Consider the following 13,120-nt stretch of genomic DNA (forward strand, 5'->3'; position numbering starts at 1 on the left):
GTCGACGACGACGATGAGGGTGACGACGACGCGTTGAACAGTAAATCTGTTGGATTATGCGGGTGTAAGTGCAATTGCGCTCTCACATCTACGATTCAATTTGGGTTCGACTTAAGTGCCTTAAAACGGTCATTTTACCAAAAAAATCATTTTACGAATGCTTAAAATTGCGATTTTAATTGAGATACGAAAAATTCTTCTAGATACGGGCACAACACAGAGGGTGTTCTCTCTTGTGGATAAAAAACTTTATGAACTATATTTCTTTAATAATTAAAATTTTTATATATATAAATATATATATTGTATATAACTTTGATCAATGGGGAATACTAACCTTCAAGTTGTACAAACTTAATATTTGAAATTCTTTTAATTGCGCACTTAAAATTCTTCAACAGTACGTACAGCCTTTCGTTCCAATTATGAAATTTTTATATTCACAAATTGCATTTCTTTATTTTTTAAATACACATAAATGGATATATATATTTATATACATATATATATATTTTATATTTAATATGTTGAATCACAAAATTTTATTTTATTTTTTAAGTTTTATAAATTCCATGTATTTCTTGCTTTTTAAATATTTTTGCTTATGACTACATAATAACTTTTTATCTTATTTCTTTTAGATATGGATAAATGTAAACAACCGAATCTTAGATATTGGCCTTCCCCACTGCACCATAGAAACGATATCAGAAATAGTTATAAAGTGACTTATAACAATAACAACATCGCGTAAGTAATTTTTATTTATATTATTATTAAAATATTTTTTTAAAAAAGTTTTCAGTATGAAATTTGTTTTTTTTGAATTATATATTTTTTAAATAATTAAATGTATTTTTGTTAATAGAATTTATTTATTTATATAAAAATAGTTAGAGTTCACTATTTTTATTATCTCTGTTTAAAGAAAGGCTTCTGTTAATCTTTAAATGAAAATCATTTATTTATGTATTTAAATTTTAGACGGTCCTAAGGGTCGTGTTTTTTAAAAAAATTATGTTTTTATATTAAATAAAATTATTAGGAAGAGATTTTTCGAACAGTAGTGAACTACAATAACAATAAATTCATTTTTATATTATTTTAATTAATTGAATTTTTTGGCTGACCATACAGCTGTTTCAATTAATGGCAAATACCCATCTTCAGTGGTCTTGGAAATAATTTTTAAATTTAATTATTCGTAAATAATTTTTTTGAGACTGCAAGTACCAAGAATTGAACTCGTACCCTACCAAATTTGAAGCTTAGAGTCAGCGCTCTTTCCTTTCCTTTGTTTGACATATGTTTTTTGTTGTGTTGTGTACAATATAATATGACACGAAGCACTTAAATTTTGAAACATATTTTCAGTACACATTCACAATAGACTGATTTTTTGAATTTGGCCGCATTAAAACTTTATTCTTAAATTTTTTTGGGCGTGAAATCTAACTCTGAGGAATTTAAGAGCATAGTTTTGCTTCACATGTTTTTTTTCGTAAGTTGCGAGTATTTTTTTGCTACTCTGAAAGAAAGAAACACAACTGTAGTTGCAAAAAGCTTCGTGGTTCGTATCATATACGAAAAATAACCAAAAAAAATGTAACAACAGTTTACAAAAAAATTTCTTTTGAACTATTGTAGCAACTTTAGTACAATCCCATAGTAGACTTGATATCTAATAGTAAAATATATATAAAGAACCAAATACTGATACACAATTTAAAAAATTTGGACAAAACGTATTTCTATTATTAGTATTTTGATTAACGGTCTTTTCCGGATGTATGATGATTGGACAACATGTATTTCAGCCAAAGTTAATAATAGATTTGTACCATCTATACCATCTGATTTGTAGTTTTAGAAATGTGAAACTAAATTACTAAAGCTTTATTTTTACATTAAAGACAGACAAAATAAAAATTTCAAGAAAAAAGGAACCAAATTATAAAAACTGTAAGAAAAGTTATTAGTTCTTGTTATTTGATCTTCCTACTTAGAATTTATATTATTTAAAAACAATGAAGCAAAGTGAAAATAAGTTTTCTTATTTTAAATTATTTTTTATGTAAAAAAAAATTTATTAAAACTTGAATGTACTTAGAAATGCGCATCTCGTGGCTTATCAACCCACGCCCTCAACTAACTTTGATGTTTTATTTACGTATTTTTTGCATTTGTCAAAAAAAAAAGCTGTAAATGACAAATGAAAAAAATTTGAAAGTAGTTCCTTGAATGACTGTTGCTCTGGTAAAGAGCAAATGTGGGCTCATGTATTCACTGCTGTTTCATAAGAAGTACGATTAGTTTTATGATAAATTGTTATTTTGTAACTTTTTATATGTTTCAATTTACAGAATTTTTATAGAATGAAAAATAGAATATTATTATAAAAAACTTAAGTGTTTCGTTATAGCTACTTAAATATTACAGTAATATTTATAGATAGATATTTATATCTTAAAATAATAATATAAACTTAAATTGAGGAAAACTCCTTAAAGTGCTTTTATCAAAATTTCGTCATTATAATTTGATTGGTGCATCTCGAGCGAAACGAATAACATTTCGAGATTCATTTTTAACAGTCTAGATATTATGTCGGATTAGCAAGATTACTTTGTAATAAACAGCTGTTTTATATGCTTTGACAAATAAAGTGTGATTTGATTTGTTATATTAGGTGGATTAATAAGTACCTGGCTTCACAACAGATGGCAACGCCAGAACAAAATCAATTTTATTTTATATATCTGACAAGGTTTAAACGATAGCTTTACAAATTTCGACTTCATCAGATGTTTGGTAAGCTTTTTGCAAATAATTGAAATAGTAAACTTTGATTATTTTTGGAAAAAAATGGAAAAAAATTGAATAATATGGAAAAAATTGAATATCGTTCAGTACTCGTAATAAAATTCATCCATTTGAAAGGAATGAATAATGATGCAATCAAATTAGAAATGGATTCTGTTTACGGCAACGTTGCACTATTGTCTTAGTTTTTGTACTACTACAAAAAATGTTACATTAGGCAACAAAATTAGACAAAGCGAAAGTAAATTTAGATTGAATCCAGATATAGTAATCCAAAAAGGCTATAAGAGTTGATAACAGTTTTCTGTAAAATTTAAAGCTCAGAATCATGTTTAATTTTGAGCTTTTAGTGAATTGACCTAAAGCCGTACTTGACTTCGTGTATATTTGAACTTGAAATTTTGTTAATTAATGTTCAAAACCTCTTTATTAAATACAGTAGTCTCCATTACATTAGGTTAGGTTGAGAAGGCGCGTGCGTGCTGGCAGTTATCACCACTAACACTCGGAGATATAAATTGCCCATTGTGATATCCTCAAAGATTTTACCGAGTTTCTAACCTTTGTTATATTCATGTACTATCCTTGTTAAACCATTTGGTTTTCCAATATAGTTACATTAAGTAAAATAGTCACTGCCGTCATAACTGACATTTTTTCCTTTTTTAAAACATATATTTATTTATCTTCTCATACAATCTTCTCATACAATGAGACTAACAATAAGTTGTAAAATTGTATAATATAAAATAAAATAAATAAACCTTATATCACAGACATCATTTAGATTGGTGGGTTGAATTTCAGTGGTATGAGTGTGAGATGGATTATTAAGAAATTAAATTAACTTTATGAAATTACTAAAAATAAGAGAGGGGTATTTACTTGAATCTATTGAATTTTAATTATTGGCTGGACGGTCAGCTCTTCTTAGGCGGGAAGTACTGCTTTGAAATGCGAGTTTCCTCGCTAAGGGGTTAACATGTTCTGTCAGCTTTTTATCGTATTTTTTTCTTGTATTGTCAAATTCGGCTTTAATAATGAAATTTGTAGATCTCGGTAGATACTTTCATTCTTAATATACCATTTAGCTCCTGTGATTGTTCTCAGTATTTTTGGCTGAGTTCTCTGAATAATTTCAATGTTTGAAGCACTAGCATTACCGAATAGCTGGATACCATAAGTCCATATTGGTTTTATAGTGCTGTTATACAGGAGTAATTTATACTCTATAAAATTACACTCTAAAATTATATACTCTATTAAAATTCCTGGTGTTAACTTTAGATTAAAGTCGAAATATCGATAAATTAAAATGTGATTTATTTTTCAAAAAAAGTTTTGATCAATTAACTCAAAAAAAAAAAAAAACACTAATCAAATGTAATGTTATAAATTATTTTATTTATAAATAAAAATTATTTAATTTTTATTGTAAACTAAAAGAACTTACATAAATATTCTTATACGATTAAATTTATATGAAAGCATTTTTTATAATAAATAAAATCATATATAAAACTATTAGAAAAAAGGCATATATGTTATGGGTGCAAACTATGGTAGATCGCTCGCATTTTGCATGAATTTGTGACCTCGTTGGGTTTCCATGCATTGTGCTCAGTAAATAATTTACTATAAATACTTGAAATAAAAATACCATATTACTCTTATCAGCAATTCTATAATTTCTTTGCTATATAAATAAGTAAACTGACTGTCTTCGTACATAAATACCCGTACATTATTCGTTGGGAATGTACTGAAATGTACAAATACTTGTACATTCGAATTCTTATCAAACCACAGACGCAGCTCTGTCAAAGTATTGATTGCGAACTTATCACAGTTCTAGAGTTGAATTGAATTCAATTGATATTTGAGTAAAGCAATGAAAATTAGGTGTTCATTAATATAGCGTGACATATCAAAAATTAAATAGAAATAAAATAATATGGCATGAGACAAATTAATTATACATTATCAGTTAAATCGACTTATGCCATTTAAACAATCGCCAATCGCCAATCGGCAATCGGCAATTGGCAATTGGCAGTCGGCAGTCGGTGAAGTATGAGAGCTAGCTATTCAAAATTTGGTAATTCAACCAATTTATTGGTTAATTGAAATGTCAAAAATACTTATAATAATAATAACTGAATAAATAAGATTGTATGCCAATCTTATTTATTTGTTTTCTAATTATTTTGAATTGTTTTTGCTTTTTTGTTTTATAATTTTGATTTTTTTGCTTTGTAACAAATGAATGCCTCAGGCGATTTGAAGTGCTCAGTGGCAGTAACAATTACTTGAAGCGAACCGGCGAACAATAGCCTAAGTCCAACAAAGAAGATAGAACTTCAGCCGGTTAACATCTTTTATTGTCGGTGAAGTGCTTTAAGCCGTAATTGAAAAATGTGGCTCAAGTGTGCTGCCGCTTTATACTGTTCGCTTCGCCTTAATGACTCTTAAAAAGTCATTAGTTGATGAGTTAACATTTTGTGTGTGTTCCAGCTGAATTTTTTTTTAATTGATTAAATTTTTAATAAATTGTTTAATAATTGAACAATCATGTTTATGAAAATTATTACTGTATTTAGCTTAAAATTAATACTAATTACGAGTACACTTAGAAATCAATCAATTATACAAAAATTTTGATAGTAAATGAGACTCGAGAGATTATTTTAATGGTTCATTTATTAGCTTTGTGGATAAAATTAAAAATACAAGAAGATTAAAATATTGTTTATGAACATTTACTACTATGTACTTAAAATAAACCGAAAATATATAAAAAATATTAAAATTTTTATATAAATTTAGAATTAATCAGTTTATAATATTGCTTAAATACATTAAATTTGTATTTCTTATTCGAAAAAGAATATTATTTTCTTATATTAATTGTTTATAAAAAAAATTAATAATATATATTAATAATATTAATAATATATTAATAATTAATTAATTAATAATATATATTTTTTATTTCTAATCTAGTTTCTTGGAGTTTTAAATTTATTATTCCAAGAATATTCCTTCTACATTACTATATGAGAATAATATAAAATAGGAGAATACAAGAGTAAAAATATTAAATTACTAGAATAATATAATATTACTTAAATAATATTATAATATTAATAAAATAAATTGTTATTACGACCAATATTCAATTAGTTTTCATATTTGTTACTTGAATTAGATCATTTATTTAACACATAAATTTATAAAAACGCTTTTTAAACTGCGTTAGGTATTTAATTATATTTTAATTTTTATACAAAATATTTGTATTATAAATAATTTTCCTTAGTTCGACATTATGATTCCTTTGTTCGGCAAATGAGAATATTACATAAATGGCACTTCAGAAAGACATCTTTTCTAGTGAAGCATTTAAACCTCTTCTACGATCTTAGCAAGATAGTCTTCTCTTTATTTTTTTTATTTAGAAATAAAGTTTCAAAAGCCTAGAATGTGCTGTACTTTAACCAGCTAACTTTCTTTCTGTCTGGACGTTTGTATTTTCCTAGTAATACAACGACATAGGTATTAAGCAGGAGACTGTCGTAAACATTAAATATGAATTATGTTCGTCTGTTATTTTTCTATCGGCTGGACACTTTGTTTGACTCTTTTCTAATCAACATTTTTATAGTTTGCTTGGTAAAAATTTTTACTGCAATTCACATTTTTTGAACTAGGTTTTCCCTTTAAAGTACAACCCTAACAACAATCTTGTTGTTCGTTCAATTTCAAATCGCATGTAATTAAAGATGATATGTTTACAATTATACACTTTGTATATAGTGTTATCTAATTAACAGGTTAGAAATAGTTCTATAGAAGATTTACAAAATGTTAGCTCTATCTGGAAATCGATGAAATATTTAGTTTTATTATGTGTGACTTTGACTTTGGGCCAGGAGGAGTATGTTCTGATTTTAACTCCTGTCTTCGTCTGATCATAGAACACTCTCAACGAGTACTATTTTCACCAATATTTGAAAAATGGAATAGCTTCTGTTCAGTTTTAGGATCAAATAAAGCACAAAAAGTCTGCTATAGTCGCAATTCTCTTCTTCACTTTTTCTCTTCTTTGCATTATGGATAACCTAATGTTATATTGTGTATATATAAATGGTTTTGGATATTTGGCAAAGTCAAATTTTTTTATTTTTTGTTTTTTGAAATAAAGTTAAAGAATAAATTAAGAAATTAAAATTAATTTTTGTTTCTATTTTTCCATAAAAGAATTTTTTTAAAATGTGTGTTTCTTTCGTTTTTCTTAATTTATTATGAGTTTTTAATTTTTTTATTATATTTTTTTATGAATAACATATTTGTATAAATTTATTATCTATTTATTTATTTGAATTTTTTTCAAAATTATTTTCTTTTTATTTATTTTTATTTATTTATTTTTATTTTTTATTTTTATTTATTTTATTTTTGTGCTAACTTTTATTTTCTCTGTGTTTCTAATAATTGCTATCCCAAAAATGTGAATCAACTTATAACGAAAATTTATTATGAAATTTTTTACGCAGAATTTCAGTTTTGGATTGATTGATGAGTTTGTTGACGTTTTCTAATGGGTTTTGATTTTTGGGTTAAAACGCTTCATTAGCTTCTTAACCTTTTGGATGCTATTTCGTTAAATTTGGGTTCAATTTATATTTAAACATAATGAATTTTTATGGTAATTTAAAGTTGAATATTATACAAGTAATTGATTTCTTGTTAGTGACATATTTTAAAAATAATTTTTTAATTATTTTAATTAAAATTTATATGCTTTATGACAAAAATAAATACTTTTGTACGGAGAGTAAAAATTATTTCCTTTAAAAATTTCTTTTAAACATTTTTTAATAATTTATAAAATTTTTACATTTTTAATATAGAGTTTTAACCATTTAATTAAAAATTTAATTAATTATTAAATCGTTAAAAACTTCAAACAAAATAAAAATATTTTTTGATTTATTTATAATAAGTACGTTAAATCAAAAGATACAGAAATCTGCATTAAATATAAATATTTTTTATTAAATCGATATATCATAAAGAGTTTGTGAAATTTGGTTTAAAATATGATTATTAAATATAAATATGTTTTTATAAAATTAATATAAAGATTTTGTGCAAGTCGGTTTAAGTTTTGAACACAGTTCTGCATGTTGTCATTATTACAATTATTATTTCTATTATTTTTAAAATCAAAGTTTTGCTGTTTTAGTTAAGTAATATTATTTAAAAATAAAAAAAAACTGCAACTTAATTTTTTAATGACTTATTCAATCGAGATGCTTTTTTAATGCACTTTTAGAGCAATTTTAATTTTCGACTACTAAATCTGGAGCAAAATGTATAACATCGAGACTAATGTATAACACTCGAGATTAATTTATAGCACTCTGGACAGTTTGCCAGATTATCAAGATTACCCTGAAATTAACACCTGTTTTATATGATTTAACAGATAAACTGTGATTTAATTTTATATATGTATTTGTAAAAAATATGTCTACTAACACAACTAAAATATATTAGATTATTTTAATTGTTATGCTTTTTTATTGATATGTCTGGTGTAATTTTTTCAATCGAGATGCTCTTTTAATGCATTTTCAGTGAAATTTTTATTTTCGATTGGTAAATCTAGGACAGAATGTATAACACTAGAGATTAATTTATAATACTCTAGATATTTTGCTAGAGTAGAAATATTACCCTGAAATTAACGGCTATTTTATATAAATTGACAAATCAATTGTGATTTGATTTTATATATGTATTTGTAAGAAACTTAAATGTATACTAACACGACTAAAACAATGTTATATTACTCTAAAAATTTGAAGGATCGAAAGTAAATTTAGATATAATCCAGATTTACTCATTGTAAATGCCAGAAAATGTTCGATTTGACAACAAAATTTGACAGATCTAGAGTAAATCTAGATGGAATTCATATTTACCAATCGAAAACCTCATAAAAATGTTCGATTTGACAACAAAATTTGACAGATCTAGAGTAAATCTAAATATATTTCAGATTTACCAATCGAGAATGTCATAAGTTAAATACTGATAATGTCACAATATGTAATAGTTGTTCTACTGAATTTAATTTACAACAGTTATTAAGTGAAACCCCTTTATTCCACTTATGCCAACAATCAATATCTCGTATATATTTAGTACAATTAGCAAAAATAGCACCAAAGACGCTGCAAATACAAAATAATTAGATGTCAAAAATTCCAAATGTTTAAAATATCCTAAAACCATCCATATATAAATATTTTCAATCTTCATATATATATATAAAAATCTTGCTTTGAATGCTTTTAGCGTTACATCTGCAAATTTTCGCTTTTCTACATCCAACTAAAGATTATATAAACCAAATCAAAAATACATTAATTAATAATTTAGTATTAAGGCATGTTTTCTGGTATTTACAATATATTTTTGCATTCATAAATAACCAAATTTTTTTATAATATTTCCTAAACTGTACGCAAACAAGCAATTCGAATTCAAACATTTCATACATTTTATTAGATTTTTTTCCTTTCATTGGCGTTGCACGGTGTCAAGTGCAGTTATTAAGCCATAAATTTTTATTTCGATTTGACGCTTTGACAAAAACAACACGAACAACAAACAAACAACACAAAACCATCTACGACATTAACATCGACATAGACATCGCCATCGACATCGACGTCGCCAACGAAAACAATATCAAAACCATTTGTGCCATTATATGCTGTCTGAATTTTTCAATTTAAATTTCCGGCAAACACACCCACAAATTTATGGGAGAGACACACCTAAAGCACTGAACATGCTTATAAAGTAAACTGAAAACAAATTTCAAAAGTGACAAGCAGAAAAATCTATTTGCAAAAAAAAGAAAAAAAAATAACGAAATTTACTTAACAAACCTAAAATCGTAGAAGTACAAATTTAATTATTGTTAAGTGCTTCAGAATCATTATGCATATCGCTCATCTTCTTCTTCTTTCAACACTCGCCTTAATTCAGGCTTACCCTCAGCTCAGTCAATTTTCAGTTTAATAACTGCATAATTCAAATTTCAGTCACATATTTCTGTTCTATAAATAGTTTCGGCTTTCAACAGATTTCTTGAATAATTTGAATTTTTATGCTCTCTACAAACTATAAATATTATTTGATGCCCATACAAAATTATTAAGGTCATATGAAATATTATTCTGTTGTACTAGTTGAATATTATTGGTTGGAAAATATTATTTTTATTCAGGCAAAACAATATATATATAAACCTTAAACCCAAGAAAAATATAAAATAATTTTTAAAAAGTTTAATAACTTTTTAAGTAGTTAAAAAAATTATTATTCCAAGAACTATTGTTTTTAATTTCATCATTCAGTTTGAAGATAATGAGATTATATCTATACTTCCCAGGAAACTAACACCATTACCATAAACAGTGGATGTAAAGGCATCTATTTCTTTTTAAAATGCCAGTTTCTACTTACCCCGGTGAAACTACAAAAACTTGGTTCACTACCCTATTCGCATACACTTCTACTACATGGCTTAACTCTTTTATAAGGTGGGATTTGACACATAATTATTTGCAGTTATATTGTTTTTAATTTTAATGCACATAAGGTGTTAGTAATAGACCTACTTTTTTTATGGATAGTTACTTGCATTGTCTGTATTTGTTTAATTCTTTTATTTTTTTGAGCAGAGATCCTAAGTTTCATCGGTGCTTATTAAACCATTTATTGCCATCGCTCTATATTTGCCGTATACCTTTGTCAATATTGTAATTTGCAGTGTTTTTAATCTTTTTTTGAATACCCTCATCTTTTCTTAATAGACACTCACAATATTTTCCCGCATTGCTCTATTAACGGTTGTTCATACTACGTACTACGTCCTCAATTATCTTATTTGCTGTGACTTAATCTATTTTATGAACATTTTAAAATAGAGCATCTGTTTCCTCATTGATATTGAATAATACGTATAGATACATATAGCATCTATAAGACCTTACCTTTTTTTAAGCATTTGTGCTATCACAACTTTTAAATGTATATATTCGTAAATAAGCAAAAAGGCGCCTAATTTGGGTTTAATACTTGCCTAATTTTTGTCGATGTGACATAATTTTGGCCTTCTGCTGTCTTCTATTTTTTGGAAGATTACTTTTACAGTGCGTATGCTAAGCGCTTTCAGTTCGATATTGGTCATATGACCGTCAATTTAAATCCTGCTATTGAAATTGCATTTATCAATTTCAGCTCTGGTTACATTAAATTGTATTATTTGGAATATTTAATAGACTAAGTGGCTTTTATGATGTTTTATGTTATTCCTACTTGTTCTGAACCTGATCATACTCCCTTGGTATTGTGTGATGTCAGCAAATTAGATAATATAAGAAGTAAAGTGTGAGTAAATAAAAATGTTACCAGTTGAGTAGATATATCTCTAAATTTACAAAACTTCCTTTTGCTCTAACTTGGGGAACTTTAATCAAATTCATGAATTGTGTTATTATGGAAAAAGAATCACAAACGCATGATTTTCAAGCAATTCGTTAATATGCAAAACACGAGAGATACGAAAATAACTACAATAAATAATTTATTGCAGTAAACAATTTACTAACTAATTTTAAAATTTTTTGTTTTTGTTTACTATCGATATCATCTATTACGATCCCCCAAATTATTTATATGTATAAACGTAGTAAGATGTAGACTTTAAGCAAATGAATAGATTCCGAGTAAGGGAATGTTATATTTGAATGTAAGGCTTATGTCTTCAATGATGGATTAGATAAGTACTAATTGTTTATATTATTTTATTATTTCTATCTTTTCTATTGTTCTATCTGTCGCATTAAGACGAAACCGTGTTTATAGTATGTATGTTATGACTATAAGTAGTAAGTTAACGATTTTTTTTTTCAAATAAGTATTTGCTTAGTGATTTATAGAGAAAAAAATCATAAATGAACAAATTGAATACGAACGAGCAAATGAATAGTTGATTTGCTTATAAGCTGATATACTTACCAAAAATCTCTGTTTCATTTTTATAAAACTGTTATTATTCGCAATGAGCTTTTCGCATATTTTTTGTAAATATGCGCCTACTTAATAGATCACAAAACGGAGTGTATTTAACGTTAATAATTTCTGATTTGTTGAATTTTAAATAAAAATAATTTATTTTTATATTAATTTTAAAGAGCATCGAACTAGATCATTGAAAATCAAATAGAACTTGGCAAATGAAATTTGAAGATATTCAAGAAAATTTTAAATATCGTATATAAATATCGTATATAATATTAGCAGAGTTAATATGTATTATTTACTTTTGTTTAATTTAAGCTTCAAGCTAAAAAATTTGTTTTTATAATAATTTTAAAAAATATCGAACTTGATCACAGAAAATCAAATAGAATTTGGCAAACGAAATTTGCAGATATTCAAGAAAATTATAAATATCGTATATAAATGTCGTAAAATTTTAATAAAAATATCGTAAATTTTGTTTAATTTAAGAATTAAGCTAAAAAATTTATTTTTATAATAATTTTAAAGAATATTTAACTTGATCACAGAAAATCAAATACATTTTGGCGAATTTGTAAATTTGCAGGTGTTTAAGAAAATTTCTAATATCGTATATAGTATGTTCTAAATGATATTAAAGTAATTATAAAAACAAAAATTTTTTTTTTTTAATATTTTATTTGTTTATTTTTTAACGGTCTAATTGGTCAATAATACATACTTTAAAATTTTTTTTAAAAAATATATTTTATTGTCATGTTAGCTATTTTACCGTGATGATGACTATAGACTATAGTTGATATTTTAATGCCAATAAAATTAATTTTTTTGAAATAATTTGTGTCTGATTTCAACAATTGAATAATTGGCTCGTTTAAATATATATAAATAAAAAAATATAATTTTTAAAATTTTTTACAGAGCCTTTAATTTTATATAACGAAATTCCCAAAACAATTCGTTTCTATTTATAAAATAATTTCATTTTCTTAAATATTTTTATTTAAAGTTTATTTATTTTAGTTTGTACGTCAAATTCGCCTTTTTTTAATGTAAAAAAAAATAATATTTTTGAACTAAAATGTTTATACTTAACATTTTTCTTGGGTGTACCATGTGTCTCAGATACATTTTAATTAACGCATTTATGAAATTAACTTGACTTGAATTTTTCTTGTGCTATGTATCT

General features: G+C 25.3%; 1 protein-coding gene across 1 annotated transcript in view; it reads left to right on the forward strand.

Moving 5' to 3' along the window:
- Positions 1-647: 647 nt before the first annotated feature.
- LOC119673528 (receptor-type guanylate cyclase Gyc76C-like) overlaps positions 648-13,120 on the forward strand; it is a 66,413-nt gene continuing 53,940 nt past the window's right edge. Inside the window, exon 1 of the mRNA XM_038084822.1 lies at positions 648-750. The gene's annotated coding sequence lies outside the window, so the exon portion shown is untranslated. The remainder of the gene's footprint in view (positions 751-13,120) is intronic.

The sequence above is a fragment of the Teleopsis dalmanni genome, chromosome 1, assembly GCF_002237135.1.
Source record: "Teleopsis dalmanni isolate 2A chromosome 1, ASM223713v2, whole genome shotgun sequence".
Taxonomy (NCBI): domain Eukaryota; kingdom Metazoa; phylum Arthropoda; class Insecta; order Diptera; family Diopsidae; genus Teleopsis; species Teleopsis dalmanni.